Source organism: Hemicordylus capensis, chromosome 2, assembly GCF_027244095.1.
Source record: "Hemicordylus capensis ecotype Gifberg chromosome 2, rHemCap1.1.pri, whole genome shotgun sequence".
NCBI classification, from domain to species: domain Eukaryota; kingdom Metazoa; phylum Chordata; class Lepidosauria; order Squamata; family Cordylidae; genus Hemicordylus; species Hemicordylus capensis.
This window is the reverse complement of record NC_069658.1, coordinates 34,558,286-34,573,522: the sequence shown is the minus strand read 5'-3', so window position 1 is coordinate 34,573,522 and position 15,237 is coordinate 34,558,286.

Genomic DNA, 15,237 nt, shown 5'->3' with positions numbered 1-15,237 from the left:
GGGGCGAAGATTATTGGGTAATAGAATTGGGGATGGAAATACCACTAACTTGCATTTGGGGGTCTCTGATTAATGAGAATGAAATGGAATAAATTTTCAAGGCAAGATTTCATAGTTAATTCCATGGAAGGTTCTGGACTTATCCAGTGGCAACAATGACCAGGAACGGCCCAGGACAGAGTAGCAGAACAACGTCATGGAGTAAATGGCAAACCATTAGGGCTGTGCATGGAACTGATTCCAGCAATCTAGTTTGAGTTTGAGCCGAACTTGAACTGGCCCGCCGGCCCATGAGCTGGTTTGAGTCAAACTGGCCCCTGGTCCGGTCTGAGTGTCAAACTGGGCCAAACCAGTTTGGAGCCGGTTCGGCGGTTCAAGGGTGCATGCTTGCAAAGGGCAATCTGGTGAGGATTCCCCTTTACATGCAAAGGGGCAGGGAACCCTGCCTACCTTAAAAAAACACTAATAGGGGCAGTGAGAGGGCACCTGTAATTGGAGGTGGTGGTGCAGTGCAATGGCAGTGGTGTGGCTCCTCCAAATTCTTCAGATTGGGCCCAGCGCTCCAATACGGCCTGGTTCTGGCTTCCATGCATGTATGGAGGCCAGAACTGGGCCACGCTGGAGCGGCAGGCCCAGTCCAGAGAATTTGGAGGAGCCGCGCCACCACCTCCAGCTACAAGTGGCTTCTCTTGCCACCCCATTAGTGTTTTCTTAAAGGTAGGCAGGATCCCCCTATTTGCTTGTAAACAGGAATCATCACTGGATTTCCTTTTACAAACATGCCCCCTCGAACCGCCAAATCAGTTCCAAACTGGTTCGTTAGAACCGGGGCCAGTTTGGCTCAAACTTGGACCAGCACCCCTTTTTGGGGGGGTCTGGTTCGGTTCGAGTCTGAACCAGTCGAACTGGGCCGGTTCTATTTGAACCAGGTTCAGATCGAACTGGTTTTGCACACCCCTAAAGAACATTTTATCTGTCTTCATCCATCACTTAGCTCAGAGTACCAGCATATGACATTAGAATAATTCCCAAAAGGCTCATTACTAGCACATGGCCTCCACAACTCACATACTTAACAAAGCAGCTTGCTTTACCAGGGGCAGATCCAGACTGAATTACCTTTCACCAAAGGGATGGGGCCCCCTTTAAATCAAGGGGCCGGAGTCAGTGTGTGAGCAGTGGGAATAGCAGGGTGGTTGCTCGCCCAGGGAATCAGGCACAGGATCTCCCACTCAAGCTTCCCTTGATCAAGTTTCACTTTAGTTTTGTATTGATCTGTTGGACAAAACGTTTATCCTGATTCTAGAAAGTGTTTGCTGTTACAGGGGCAGCATTAACTGCTCATATTCCTGGAAGCGAACCTCATAACAGGTCATAATGCACCGTAGATGTGCATCATCAGGAGATCAATATGATTGCCCTGGTATGGAGACTTGAATCACACCTGTTTTCTGACATCACGTAGAGACAGCTGCAGTTTCTTTTATTGTTGTGGCTTCTTCAAATGCTAGACATTGGGTTCGCTTGCACCTAAATGTCAGGGAAGCATTGTTGGTCCTAAAACCTTTCTTTCATTTATCAGCGGGCTTACATTTTTGACTGCCCCTCCTCCCTCTTTTTGCTTTGCCAACAACAACAACAAAAGTAACTTACAGTAAAGACAACAATAGGGCCCTCTCTGCGATGGAATTGTCTGAAGGGACACAAGAATGCAGCTATTCTTAGGCTTTGAGTTTTCTTGTTAAAGCTAGCTTGTTTCAGAAATTTATACATTTTAATATGTCTGGCTGGTTTTGGAGGAAAATAACAACAAAAAAATACTGGCTCAGAGATAAATGCTTCTTTGAGATCAGCTGTGTGCAGACATATCCAATATTTCCGTGTAAGGAGTTGTACTTTTATTGCTATTGTTAATTAGAGTTCCTTTCATTAAATGATGGGGAATTTCTCTGCCCCCAACCCATCTCATCCCACAGAGCAGCTGTTATCTTCAGACAGAGTTCCGTTTCCTTGGTAGTTTCCTTGAGGTCTTGATTATATTCATCTAATTTATTTCACTAAAATAATTAAGGGTAGAAATAGTATGTAAGCATGAGACAAATAAAGGACCTTTCCTGCCTGAGAGTCTTGTGTACTTCAAGGCAAGTCTAGGAAGAAGTTAGGTTTGTGCATTGTGGGTGCTGTTGTATCTTCCAAATGCAAGTTGCACTAGACTATGCATGTTGTGTAAAAGCTGGAATTTTACAGGTGGCAATTAAATCCAAGAGCTAATTGACCGGGTCTCACGATCTTTGAGACCCAGTTTGGGGCAGTGAGCGGGAAGAGCGGGCTAAGCCCACTCTCCCTGCTCACAAGCGGGCAGGGAGCCCTGGGCAGCCGGATTGGCCGCCCACATGATGGCCGGCTCCCGTGGCCCCCGCAAGCCCCAGTATGCCCTGCGCAAGCGTGCGAGCGCGCAGGGCATACTGGGGAGACCCCCAGTTGGGGGTCTACTCATGAGTAGGCGCGGCGCGAAGGCGCGGCTACTCACAATCCTAAAAAGAAGGTTTGCTGGAGCACTCGCTCCGCAAACCTGCTTTTTAGCAGGGGTTCTTGAGCAGGTTACCCGCTCAAGAACCACCGGGCTCGGCTGCGAGCCCGGTGGTTCTTACGGTCAACAAAAATCAGGCTAGCCTCTGCTAGCCCGATTTTTGTTGATCGTGAGAATTGCCCCATTGACTTGCTGAAGTCCACTCAGTGATGTCTAAGTTGGGTTTCAACTCAGGTCTTCTAGGTCCATATCAAAGATGTTACAAGAGAGATATCTGGGACACAATGTAAAGCAAAGCAAAGGGACAGGGGAACAGCAGTTCAGAAAATAACATCATCTGGTCACCTATTTGGAGCCTTGACTGCCACCTAGAAGAGCTGAGTTTGAGTCAATGGCTGGCATTCAAATATAAATTCTTGGAATGTGGGTCTAGAATACAAGGAGCCCTTTCTCATGATTGGCGATTGGTCAGCAGGGAGGAAACCTTAAAAATATTACCTCCCCACAGATGAGCTATGCATGTTTGTTGTGTGGGAGGATCAACCACCCAGATGATTACCAGCTGCTGCCAGTAGCTCGGAGGGTTGGGGTGCTGGGACGTGTTGGCCGGCTTTGTCCCACCCCCAGATCTCCCATAATGCACCACACGTGTGTGGTGCATTATGGGGATCCTCTCTCCCCTCCCTGAAGCTGGCCACGAGCTCTGCAGTATGCCAGCCCATCCAGGGCTGGCAGACAAGCAGAAAAACAGGTAAAGAGAGTGCTCACTCTCTTAACCTCATTTAAACGGATGGCTCCAGAGATGGGTTTGACACAGAGGCACCACTGGGATTGGGCATGATCCCAGTGGTTCTCACATGCAGGCAAAACTGGGCTCGGCTTTGTTAGCCCGGTTTTGCCTGCACGTGAGAACAGCCTCAGTATGGTAGCTTTCACAAGACTATTCTCCTGTATGTTGATTAGTGTAAGAAATATACAAAATATTATTGGAGCATTATGATGGGCACAATGCAGCCAAAAGGAAACACTTCCAAGTCTCATTATTTCAATGGGAGAGACTGAAGCAACTGTGGCATCACTGTGGCCATACATTCCCAGGCCATGCAGAGGCCCATTGCACAGCTGTGACAGCCTCCAAAATGGCTGCCACGCTGATGGGGGAAGTCCAACGAGAGGCCGAAGAGTGGCCAAACAGCCGAATTATGGATTAAAGGAGACCGGTAGAGGGAAGGGGAACCTCCGCAGACCCCCCACTGCCACGTTGAACAACTCCCCCAGAGGAGGTAAGTGGAAAATAAAACTTTTTTAAAAACCTCACGAACCCCGGGGGTGGGGTCAGTTCAGGGTTAGACCAAACAGGGGGTGGTTCGGTTCGACCCTGAATGGTCGAACCTGTTTGCACATCACTACTCACAACCCCTAGAAACATGGGACTGGCACACCCATCCCACTACCATCCATGGGTAGCACTCTACCCCACTCTGCTACCCCACCCCAGAACTACCACTTCCACCACCTTAACGGTTGATGGGAACCACATCACCCCACCCCACACCACCCCATTTCCCCCCACCCCCAAACACTGCATGGCCCACTGAAAGACACCTGTTCACTCACCTGGTCAGTCCAGCAGCATGCACCCTTGATCTCCATGGGGGTGCTGTGGGAACCTGAACCTTCAACCACCACCTCATGGGCCAGTGGTCCTCTGGGCACCTGTGGCGGCCCTAGCATCAGACACCACATCATATGGAGTGTGGGCAAACAGCTCCTCAGAAAGGTCTGCACCAAGGCCTTGGTCCTGGGAGCTTCCAATCAGATCTAACAGGGATTCCCAGATGTTGTTGACTACAACTCCCAGGATCCCCAGCTGCAATAGCCTTTGCTTGGGTATTATGGGAGTTGTAAAGGTAAAGTGCATGCACTGCAGTTACTTCCAGAATTTGGGCAGACAACAAGGGGGCGGGGCGGCAGGGAGGAATACTGCCACCCTGAAATTTTTACTCATAAATGGAGCACCGGAGGGGGAAAAGCAGCGGGAGGGATAAGTACAACCCCCCCACCCTTAGAGTGACCCCCCGGTGTCGAACTGCCGGACCGGCCATGTGCGAACCGGTTCACAGGCCTCTACAATGGCCTGCGAACCGGTTCATGCACATCCCTAGCAGGGGGCCCTAATGGGGGTGCAGTGCTGCAGTGCTGCACTGTGTTGTGCACACCCATGTTTTTGCACAGACGACTGGCAGTTTGGCTGGAACAGAGGGACATGTGCAGCTATGGGTGGGACTACCTTCCCACTATTCACCGTCCCTGTCTTTCTACCCCCTATATTTTAATTGTAAACTGCCCAGAGACACAAGTTTTGGGTGGTATAGAAATATATTAATTAATTAATTAATTAATTAATTAATTAATTAATTAAAATATCTTGCAGGGGGCCACCCAGTTCCCCTTGACAGTGGCAGAAAGCTAAAGGGTTGTGTCTGTTTAAATTCTCCAAAAGCATCACTGTTGCCAGGCAGAATGAGGAAAAGAAAGGAGGATGGCGGAGGTGTGGCAGTGTTCCCTCTAAGAGGGATTCCCAGATGTTGTTGACTACAACTCGCAGAATCCCCAGCTGCAATGACTTTGGCTTGGGGTTTCTGGGAGTTGTAGTCAACAACATCTGGGAATCTCTCTTAGAGGGAACACTGTGGTGTGGTGCTCCCATGTCCCTGGTCTGGTCTGGGCTGCCCTCTCTATAATCATGGTTCCAAAATCAGCATGAAGCAATGGTTATGATGGTGTCTGCATTCAGACGTAACGCTGTGGCAGCCAAACCTCAGGTCTGAGCGGCAAACTTTACTGCAAACCGAAGGTGCAAATTGGAGTTTGGCGAGGCAAACCACAAGTTGCTTTTGGCTCAAAACTGTAGTTGCATGAATTCGGACGTAATGGAGTTCCAATCCAAACTCTGACCCGTTTAACTCTGGTTTTGCATTACTTCCGAATTCAACCACTATATAGAGCCTTTATTAGTCCAGTTGTCTCCTGTTGTCTATTTGGTTCATCATGAGCCAAGGGAAGCAATGGGAGGGGGTGTCGTGTCTGTGAAAGCTGTCTGTGACCTTAAATACAAGAAGGCTCTTGTGAAGCCTCATGAAGCTTTAAGGACTATGGTGACTGTGTGTGGTTAGACAAATGCTTTGTGTGGATATAGTTAAAAGGGCAACGTGAGCAGGTGGCATTCCCAAACGCCTCCAAAGAAATCTGCACATGCTGTATAAGGTCAAACCTACCCATGCTTGGGGTTTATTGGTAGCTCAGATAGTAATAACAGATCCTTGTGTCCCTGCTTGAGGTCATAGATTTTGACACACATTGTTAACAGTCAGATAGTCAAGAAAAATAAGGCAAGACTGGAATCTCCTGGGATTGCATTGCAGACTTTGTCACGGGAGGTAGCCAGAAGTTATCACAAAGTGTTTGTGAAGTTATCAAAATGTGTATTACCAAATGTGTGTGAGTGGCGGGGAGTGGAGAAATAGAACCCCCCCCAACATTTTTAAATTAAGACCTCTCAAATTATCATGAGAAATGACCTTTTGGTAGTGATGTGCATGAACAGGTTCGTGCACTCCTTGGAGATGGGGTGTGGGGCTTTAGGGGGCAGGGAGGGTGCTCTTACCAGCCCCACTGCTTTCCCCCGCTGGCGCTGAGCCCCAAACCATTGCTGCCTTTGCCAAAACTGTTGCATGTGTGTCAGCCACTTCCAGTAGGATGCCCACCAGGTCTGCAGGAAGGTACGCTGCAGCCCCATGGCAATGCGTTTGGGCACAGTGCTCGTGGAGGAAAGCAGTGGAGCCTGTAAGAGCACTCTCCCTGCCCCTTAAAGGCCCCCCGCCTCTGAACCGGTTCAAACGCCGGATTTCTGAAGTGATTCAGTGCTCCACAGAAGGAGTGCCGAACCAGTTTGTGCACATCCCTACATGTTAGACCAGGTTTAAGCCCCATCCTAAACAGTAACACAACTTAATTCATGAAAAAGGAACCCAACTGACATTTTCAAAGTTGCAGAACCATATCTGCATTGACAAAGGCTGTCTTCACATGTTACATTTTTCAGATGTAAAGATGCCAGACAGATGTTGGGAAAGGTGCATCATATAGGCGCATCATATAGGCAAAGATGCATCCCAGCCCTCGACTCTCCAGGTTGCCGGCAGTAGCCAGCAATCATCTGGGCAGGCGATCCGCCCGCCCAGGAAGAAGCCCTTGATTGTTTGCTGGGGAGGTAAGCATTTTAAGGCTTCATCCCCTGAAGAAAGGAGCCCTTTCTCACTAATTGTGAAGGGCTCACTGGGTGGCTTTAGGCTAATCAGTTCAACCTACTTTATAGGGTTGTTGTGAGGATAAAATGAGGGAAGGAACCATGTATGTTGCCCTGAGTTTCTTAGAAGAAGGGAAAGATACAAACGTAATAAATAAATGTCATGGGTGGTAGCTGGTCTGAAGCCTACCACCAGGCTCATCCTTTGTAGGGGCTAGAGGGGAAGGAGGAAGTAAGGAACCCACCTCTCTGCATCTGAGGTGCTCCCTGCCCAAGCAGTCCTAGCAAGGTGAAGCAATGGCAGCTTTTCAGAGGGACCAGTGCGGTGTGGAGATTCCTCCCTGGAGTCTCCCCACCACAGCTGGCCCTGGAGTCCAGCTCCTGCTGAGTCCCCATGGCTCATTTTGCTTGACTGTGTGTAATGGCTGGTCTGGTTGGGCTGCACTCCTTTTTGGGGCAAAGTTGGTTTTCATGTTGGCTTGCCCAGAGAGGCACACAGCCCATCCAGAGCTACAGAGTGCATCACAGGGGCCCAGCTGGGTTGGAGTACAGCTGCTGAAACAGAAGCAACACTCCAAGGCTGCTCACAGTGGGGAGACTCCAGACACAAATCTCTGCACTGCCGCCACTTTGCTTCACTGGTTCACTGGCCAGGGACACCCCACACAGGAGAGAGGCAATGGTGTAGGGCCTGAGATGACGAATGAACCTGGGGGAAGATGGGCTCAATTGTCCTGTGCCAGGCTGGCCCTTTAAGGGTGGCTTGTGCAGGCCCAGCAGCCCTGATTTGTCCTGGGCCCTGCACCCCCTCTAGGGGACAATTCTAAGAGTCACTTATGACTCAGCTGAGGTTTGAAATTTGGCATTGCAGACCATCTCTTCTACCAGAGCAGGGGCTCATACAAATTAGGGCCTTGTTTCAGTCTAATTCTCCATTGGTGAGCAGAGAGTGGACAGAGAACCCTCCTCTCCTTGCTGAGCTAATTCACTGCAAGCTTTCGTGGCTATTTACATCTATCCCAGGAAGTTGAGCAAGAGTCATAACCTGGAAGAGAGAAAAGTCAAGGAGGGCAGGAGGGTGGCCAGGTGTCCTTATTCTGGACAGTCCTCTGCTCTGAAGGGCTGTCCTGGATTGGTCTGGTTGAGTCTTTTGGATGGGGGGATGAGCCGACTGGCAGGCAGGGTTTTTTCACTGCTGCTGTAGCAGCAGCAGCCACTGCATGCAGTTCCAGCTGCCTGGAAGCTGCTGAGGAAGAGGTGACAGAGGGAGACTGAGGAGAGCTTCCTCCATCCTCACAGTAACATAGGAAGCTGCCATGTACTGAGTCAGAACATAGGTCCATCTAACTCAGTATTGTCTACACAGACTGGCAGTGGCACCTCCATGGTTGCAGACAGGAAACTCTCTCAGCCCTATCTTGGAGAAGCCAGGGAGGAAACTTGGAACCTTCTGATGCTCTTCCCAGAGTGGCTTCATCCCCTGAGGGGAATATCTTACAGTGCTCACACTTGTAGTCTCCCATTCATATGCAACCAGGGCAGACCCTGCTTAGCTAAGGGGACAAGTCATGCTTGCTGCCACAAGACCAGCTCTCCTCTCCTCTCCTCTCCTCGAGGAGGACCCTGCTCATTGCCTGCCTATCCCAGGGAGGAAGAGTTCTGTGTCACATTACTGCTCACACTTAATGCTCAGGACACTGGTGAGTGTTTTATAGCTGCTTATCTCACAAACACAAAGTAATCTTACATAGATTTAACTAAGAGTTTATCCAGAAACAACTGCATTTTCTCCTTCTCCTTTCCCTCCCTTTTCCTTTCTGACTCCACCCCTCATACTCTCTACAGGATCCCCACTGGGACAAACTTCTAAACAACAAAACATAAAAGATACTGGATAGAATACAACAGTGAGCTGCAGCCATGGGACTCCAATGGTTACGCATATCTGCAGTTGGGTAATTAACACCTGACCTCGGCATACATGGAAAAAGGGGTCAATAAAGGGTTAATTTTGCATATCTACAGGTTTGGGGTGAACAGAAATGATCTCCAGCCACCATTGAAATTTCATTTCCAGCCACCATTTTCAGGAGAAGAGCCATTTTATGGGTCATTTGTTTTTTAAAAAGCAACAATGTGATATTTCGCATGAAAATGCCGCACTTGGAACTTTTGAGGGACATTGCTGGCACCTGGAGAGACCCTTGGAGCACAGTAGGGCATTTTCCTCTCAGTTTTAAAGGCTCCTTTTCTGCTGTTTTTCATGCCTCCAGGAACCTAACCCCACCGCATCCCATTGTCTCAATGACTCGTTATTTATTTTCATTTATTTATTGTTAAATTTATATACCGCCTTTCATTAAAACAATCCCAAGGCGGTTCCATTATCCACAGTTGTAGTGGAGAATGGAACCCCCCACGGATAATGGGGTTCACCTGTATATTGATGGCATAACCACCACTACCACATTTCATTGCATCTGACCAGTTATTGAGCATTTGATGCAGCATCGGAATCAGTGTTATCATAGTGACCATGGCATGTGTGTTTCTTTTGTTGCTCTACAGAAATAATTGTCCATACACAAAATAGCAATAGCAGTAGAAGGAGCAACATCACTATGAATGTAGTAGCATCCAGATTCCCATGGGTTCAGTAGGCCAGTGTTAAGGTTCCATACTGAACACTAAGGTAAGAACCACACAGTCGTGCATAGGAAAATGCCTTATGCTGAGTCAGATCAATGGTCCATCTAGACTAGGACTGGTCTGGCCTGTAGTAGCTCTCTAAGGTCTCAGGCAGAGATATTTCTCAATTCTCGGGAGCTGACAGGGGCCTACTGCATTCCAAGCATGTGTACTACCACCACTGAATTGTGGCCACTCCTATCCATGCTTCATAGGCTATCACTTTTCCTAACTTTAGGACTGAACTCCGCACTTAACCACCTGCCCCTTTAAACTACTGAGTCATAAAGCAGCTGTTTCAGTGGCTGAGAGGCGACCAGTGTCAACATGCATTTATATTTCCACAATAGCCATACAAAAGCATGTACCAGTCTATGCAGCAGACAACAAATGGGAGATTATGAGTTTTGAGATACACACACACACACACACACACACACACCTGTGGAAGGAAGGGGTTTGTGTTGATTTTAGTGTGTAAAATCCCTAAAATCCCTTCTTGTTAACTTCTTCATCTCCTCATGGAGTCAGAATGTAAAAACCATTATTAACACCCCATATTACTACTTCTTCTTCTTCTTCTTCTTCTTCTTCTTCTTCTTCTTCTTCTTCTTCTTCTTCTTCTTCTTCTTCTTCTTCTTCTTCTTCTTCTTCCTCTTCCTCCTCCTCCTCCTCCTCCTCCTCCTCCTCCTCCTCCTCTTCCTCTTCCTCTTCCTCTTCTTCCAGTTTCAGTAAAAGGTTGCCATTGTTTAAAATATATTGATTTTTGTTTAAAATGTCCAACATAAATAGAAAGATGGGGATACTGTTGTGCCTAAGACACCATATATTCACCCACTTATTTGCAGGTTGGAGCGCTTATTCTTGGCAACACTTGCAATTTCCCAGCAAACTAGGGGACGAATTTGAATTATGCCAGTTTGGTTATAATGCTCACATGATTAAAAAAACTGCTTTGAGTGGCTTCACATGACTGCTGGCAAGTCCAGTGCATTGTCAAATGTTGGGGAAATGTCAGGAACTGGGAGCACATGCTCCCGGTAGGATTGTGCGTTTTGTATTTTTTTTCTGTTTTGTTTTTGGCCCGAATCCGAAACACCCCCATTTTGTTCTTTGTTCGAAATCAGCCAATCCGAAACACCCCAATTTTGTTCTTTGTTCGAAATTGCAAAATCTGAATCCAAAACGTTTTGGATTTTTAAAAATGGCCTTGGGGGAAAACTAGTGGGTGGGGGTGGTAGTGCCCGATAGGTGGAAACTACCACCCAAGTTTCAGAGAAATTGGGCAAAGGGCTGGTATTTGGTGAATTTTTGAAGTATAGGATTTTTCCCATAGGGAAGAATGGAGGTTTCAGCAAAAGTATAGCTTCATGTTGGGGGGAAAGGGGTGGCCCAGAGCAGAGTAGGGTGGGTGGTAGTGTCTAGTAGGGGCAAGGAAGCTGCAAGAAGTATTTCAAAGGAATTGGGCAGAGGGCTGATTTTTAAAGATGTAATGGAGTTTGTGCATCTGTAAAGGTATTCCCCATAGGGAATTATGGACCTCCATAATTCCTGCCCCATAACTACACTTGGGGGGGCACCAGGGTGTCCCAGAGCGAGTGGTGGTGTAGAGTACATAGGGTGCCAACCACCCACATGGGTTGCTAACCCATGGGATACTGGGTTCTGTTGTTTCTGAGATGTTTTGAGTGTAGATTCAGATTCTCTGATAGCATATGAGAGTGGATTCATGGTTTGTTGTTGAAAATCTCATATGCTACCAGAGAATCTACACTCAGAACACCTCAGAAACAACAGAACCCAGCACCCCATGGGTTAGCAACCCATGGGGTTGGTTGGCACCCTATGTGCGCTACACCACCACTTGCTCCCAGCCACCCCAGTGCCCCCCAGGTGGAGTTATGGGACTGCTGAAACCTCCATTATTCCCGGGGGGGGGGAACCTTAAAGAAGCATAAACTTCAAAAATTCTTTTAAAATCAGCCCTTTCCCCAATTCCTTTGGAATCTGGGTGGCAGCAGGCACCCATTGGGGCACTACCACCTGAACCACTCTTCTGCCCCAAAAGCCTCCTTTCTGCCCCAAATCCACCCCAAATAACATCAACATCACACATCAACAACAGCAGAGCTTTGGAAGAAAATCAGGCAGATTTCCAAAGGTCATGCACATCCACATACACACAACAGTGTGAAACAACAATAATAAAATGCACACTGCCCCACTAGCCAATAAGGGTAAAATTTAACCTTAAATTTGCTTAAAAGGAATGAGGCAATTGCCAGCAGATCAGCTAATGCTTTCGCTGGCCAATCTGTGGGCTGGAAGGGCTGGAAATTCAAACAGATGTCAAAACTCAAAATGGAGACTGAAGGAGAAAGACTTCTTGCGATTGCAAAATGGAGTTCCAAAACAGCCGAAACAACAAAATGTTTTGTATCCGAAACAGGGACGTTTTGTTTTGGCTACAAAATGTTCTGTTTTGAGCACTGGGTGTTTTGTTTTGGCTACAAAACAGCTGAAATGGCCAGTTTTGTGCACAAAACATTTTGTATCCGAAACGAAACGCACATCCCTAGTTCCCGGCAAGCGTGTCATGTGAACCCACTCAAGTCAGGTTCCTGAGCCACCTACCTGACATTCTAATGGCATTCTCTACCCGCATGCAAACAAGAGTTAAAGTCAGTAGAATGTTGGGCGGACAGCTCAGGAACTAAACTTGGGTCGGTTTGCATGATCCACCCGCTGGGTCATATGCTTTTGATTCCTGATATTTCCTCAGGCACTGGACTTGTCGGTGGTTGTGTGAAGCCATCCTTTCTCTCTTGTCATTTTTTCATCCTCTTTAATCCATTAGATATGTGATTACTTCTCAAAGAGGCAGGGAGTGTGTGGAAGAGGAGCAGGAGAGACTTGCTCCTATTTCCCATAGAATTGAGCAGATTCAGTCTCTCATTTCTGGAGGGAAACAATGCAAAATCACATTTTTAAAGCCAAATTCCAAGCTAAATATCCACAGGTGAGTAATTCTATATTTTCCCTCCAATCTTTGTTATCCCCCCAAAAATATTTGATATAAAAAGATGTCATCTCTCACTCTCCTATATCTTCTACAATTCATCTGACTCTGTCTCTGCTGTCTCCTTTCTCTTCTCTGAGGAGCTTCAAAAAGCTTTGACTTTCTCTGACTTTTCACACTACATTCCATTTCTTACTCCTTTCCCACACCACCACCACCACAAAATTCTTGAGTGATACTGCCCATAGTTGAATGGCAGTCTAGAATTATTCTACAGTGAAATATGATTTTTCTCATTGCCAAGGCTTTACACCCTGTCCAAATAATGGTACCAAAACAACTGATATTACTAATTTAGTCCCATGACAATTTTGTGTTGTAATTTGTTTGCCTTGCTTTATGTGTTTTTATTGGATATTTTTTATTGTTGTGTTGTGAGCCACCCAGAGAACAATTTGTTATGGGGTGGCTAACAAATGAAGTTTATTATTTATTTATTTAATAATAATAATAATAATAATAATAACAATAATAATAATAAAAAATGCATTTCAATTTCAAACTTCTTCTTGGAGAAACTTCTTCTCTCTATGAAACTTACTACAGCTAACCTCTTCAGCTCTTAAAGGGCTGGTTCAGACAACAGTATACCACCCAGAGATGTAGGTTTTGGATGGTATATATATATGTTTAAAATAAAAAAACACACACACCCAAAACAGTTCATCTGTCAGACCTTCTATATACACTAACATTATGTATGCGCACTATGAGTGTGTATATCCTTCCCTTTCCCAGTGCACTCTCCCCTAATTGTGTGTGCAGAGGGCAACCACTCTTCTACATATGCAACAAATTTTCCTTCTTCGACAAACCACGATTCAACCAGTGACTGATCTGCCTGAATGGGCGGGCAGGGGGAGGGTAGTAATACCCTTTCTTAGGAATAACACACCAACCCCCAAATGTCAAACAGGTAGGAGTTCTAACATAGTCCTGCAGCTCCTTGGATATTTCAGCATGTTTACCATAGCATTCATTTTAAATTCGAACTCAAATTCCAACATATACCAGGTAGTGACCTCTTGTCTTTTCTTCCCTGATTAATTAACCCTCTGGAAATCCAGCTAGGCTCTCATGCTCCTTTATCTCTAGGTTGTTATCCTTTTTAACCTAGTCTGATTCTTCACTTGAAAAGTTTTTTCTTAACATAAGGTTGCTTCTGCAATTGCAAAAGCCAGTTCACGACTCTCCCTTCACAACGCAAGCACGCTCTGCTCTGAGACGCACAGACAGCATAATCCTACACATGCTAATCAAAGAACAAACTCCATAGCACCCAGTGAGCCCAGTTCCTAGCAAAACTGCCAAGGACTGCCACCTGGTCCAGTTCTTCCATTATTATAACTGTAAGGGAACAGGAATGGTCTTTTTTACTTCTAATAACTTCCTTTCTGTTTTTTCAGCATGTCATGTGTACAGTCTCAGAGCACAAATTCCTCATTCCAGATCAGAAAGAGGTTGCCAGAGCTAGCTTTTCCTTTTTAAGTATGCAATAGGGGTGTGCAATTCGGATTTTCGGTGTTTCAATTCTGATCTAAATGGAAACACCCCTGATTTGTTTTGGGGTCCTAATCTGACCCATCCAAATCACTCCAGATTTGATTTGGATCCGAATTAATCCAAATCTGAATCTGAATTGATTCAGATTAAAAACCTGGGCCCCAGGGCCAAAGAGTGAGGTAGGGTGGTAGTGCCTAATGCGTCGAGGCTACCACCCAAATTGCAGAGGGATTGGGCAAAGGGCTGATTTTTGCTGAATTGTTGAAGTTTTAGTGTCTTTGGGGCAGATTTGGGGCATAAAGTGGGATATGGGGCAGAAGAGTGGGGTGGAGTGATAGTGCCTAATGGGTGGAAGCTACCACCCAAATTGCAGAGGGATTGGGCAAAGGGCTGATTTTTGGTGAATTGTTGAAGTTTACCCATCTTTAAGGTTCCCCCCATAAGGTATAATGGAGGTGTATAGCTTCTTGTTGGGGCAAAAGGGGTGGCCTAGAGCAGTTGGTGGTAGTGCCCAAGGGGGGCAAGGAAGCTACCAGAATTTTTTCAAAGGATTTGGGCAGAGGGCTGATTTTTGGTGATTTGTTGAAGTTTACTTGTCTTTAAGGTTTTCCCCCATAAGGTCTAATGGAGGTTTCAGCAGCCCCAGAACTGAAGTTGGGGGGATCTGGGGTGGCCCAGAGTGAGTGGTGGTGTAGTTCACATAGGGTGCCAGCCACCCCCATGGGTTGCTAACCCATGGGGTACAGGGTTCTGTTGTTTCTGAGGTGTTCTGAGTGTAGATTCTCTGGTAGCAAATGAGATTTTCAATATAAACCATGAATCCACAATTCATTTATGAAGTGTTTAGATTCTTTGGTGTCTTCATTATACACCTTCATTTATTCTGTTCATTTTGACCCCACTGCTTTGTGGGGGGGATGGGGAATTAGTGGCACCCCATGTGCCAACTACCCCCCAACCCACAAGCCACTCACTCTGGTTTAGACTCTTTGGTGTGTAATGAATCTTCATAGGGATTCATTATGAGAAAAGGTTATTAGAAACCAAAAAAAGTTATGAGGAAAGGTTATTAGACAGTATACACTTGAAAATAATCCTAGAACATAAACTGAGTAGTACCCCAATGCC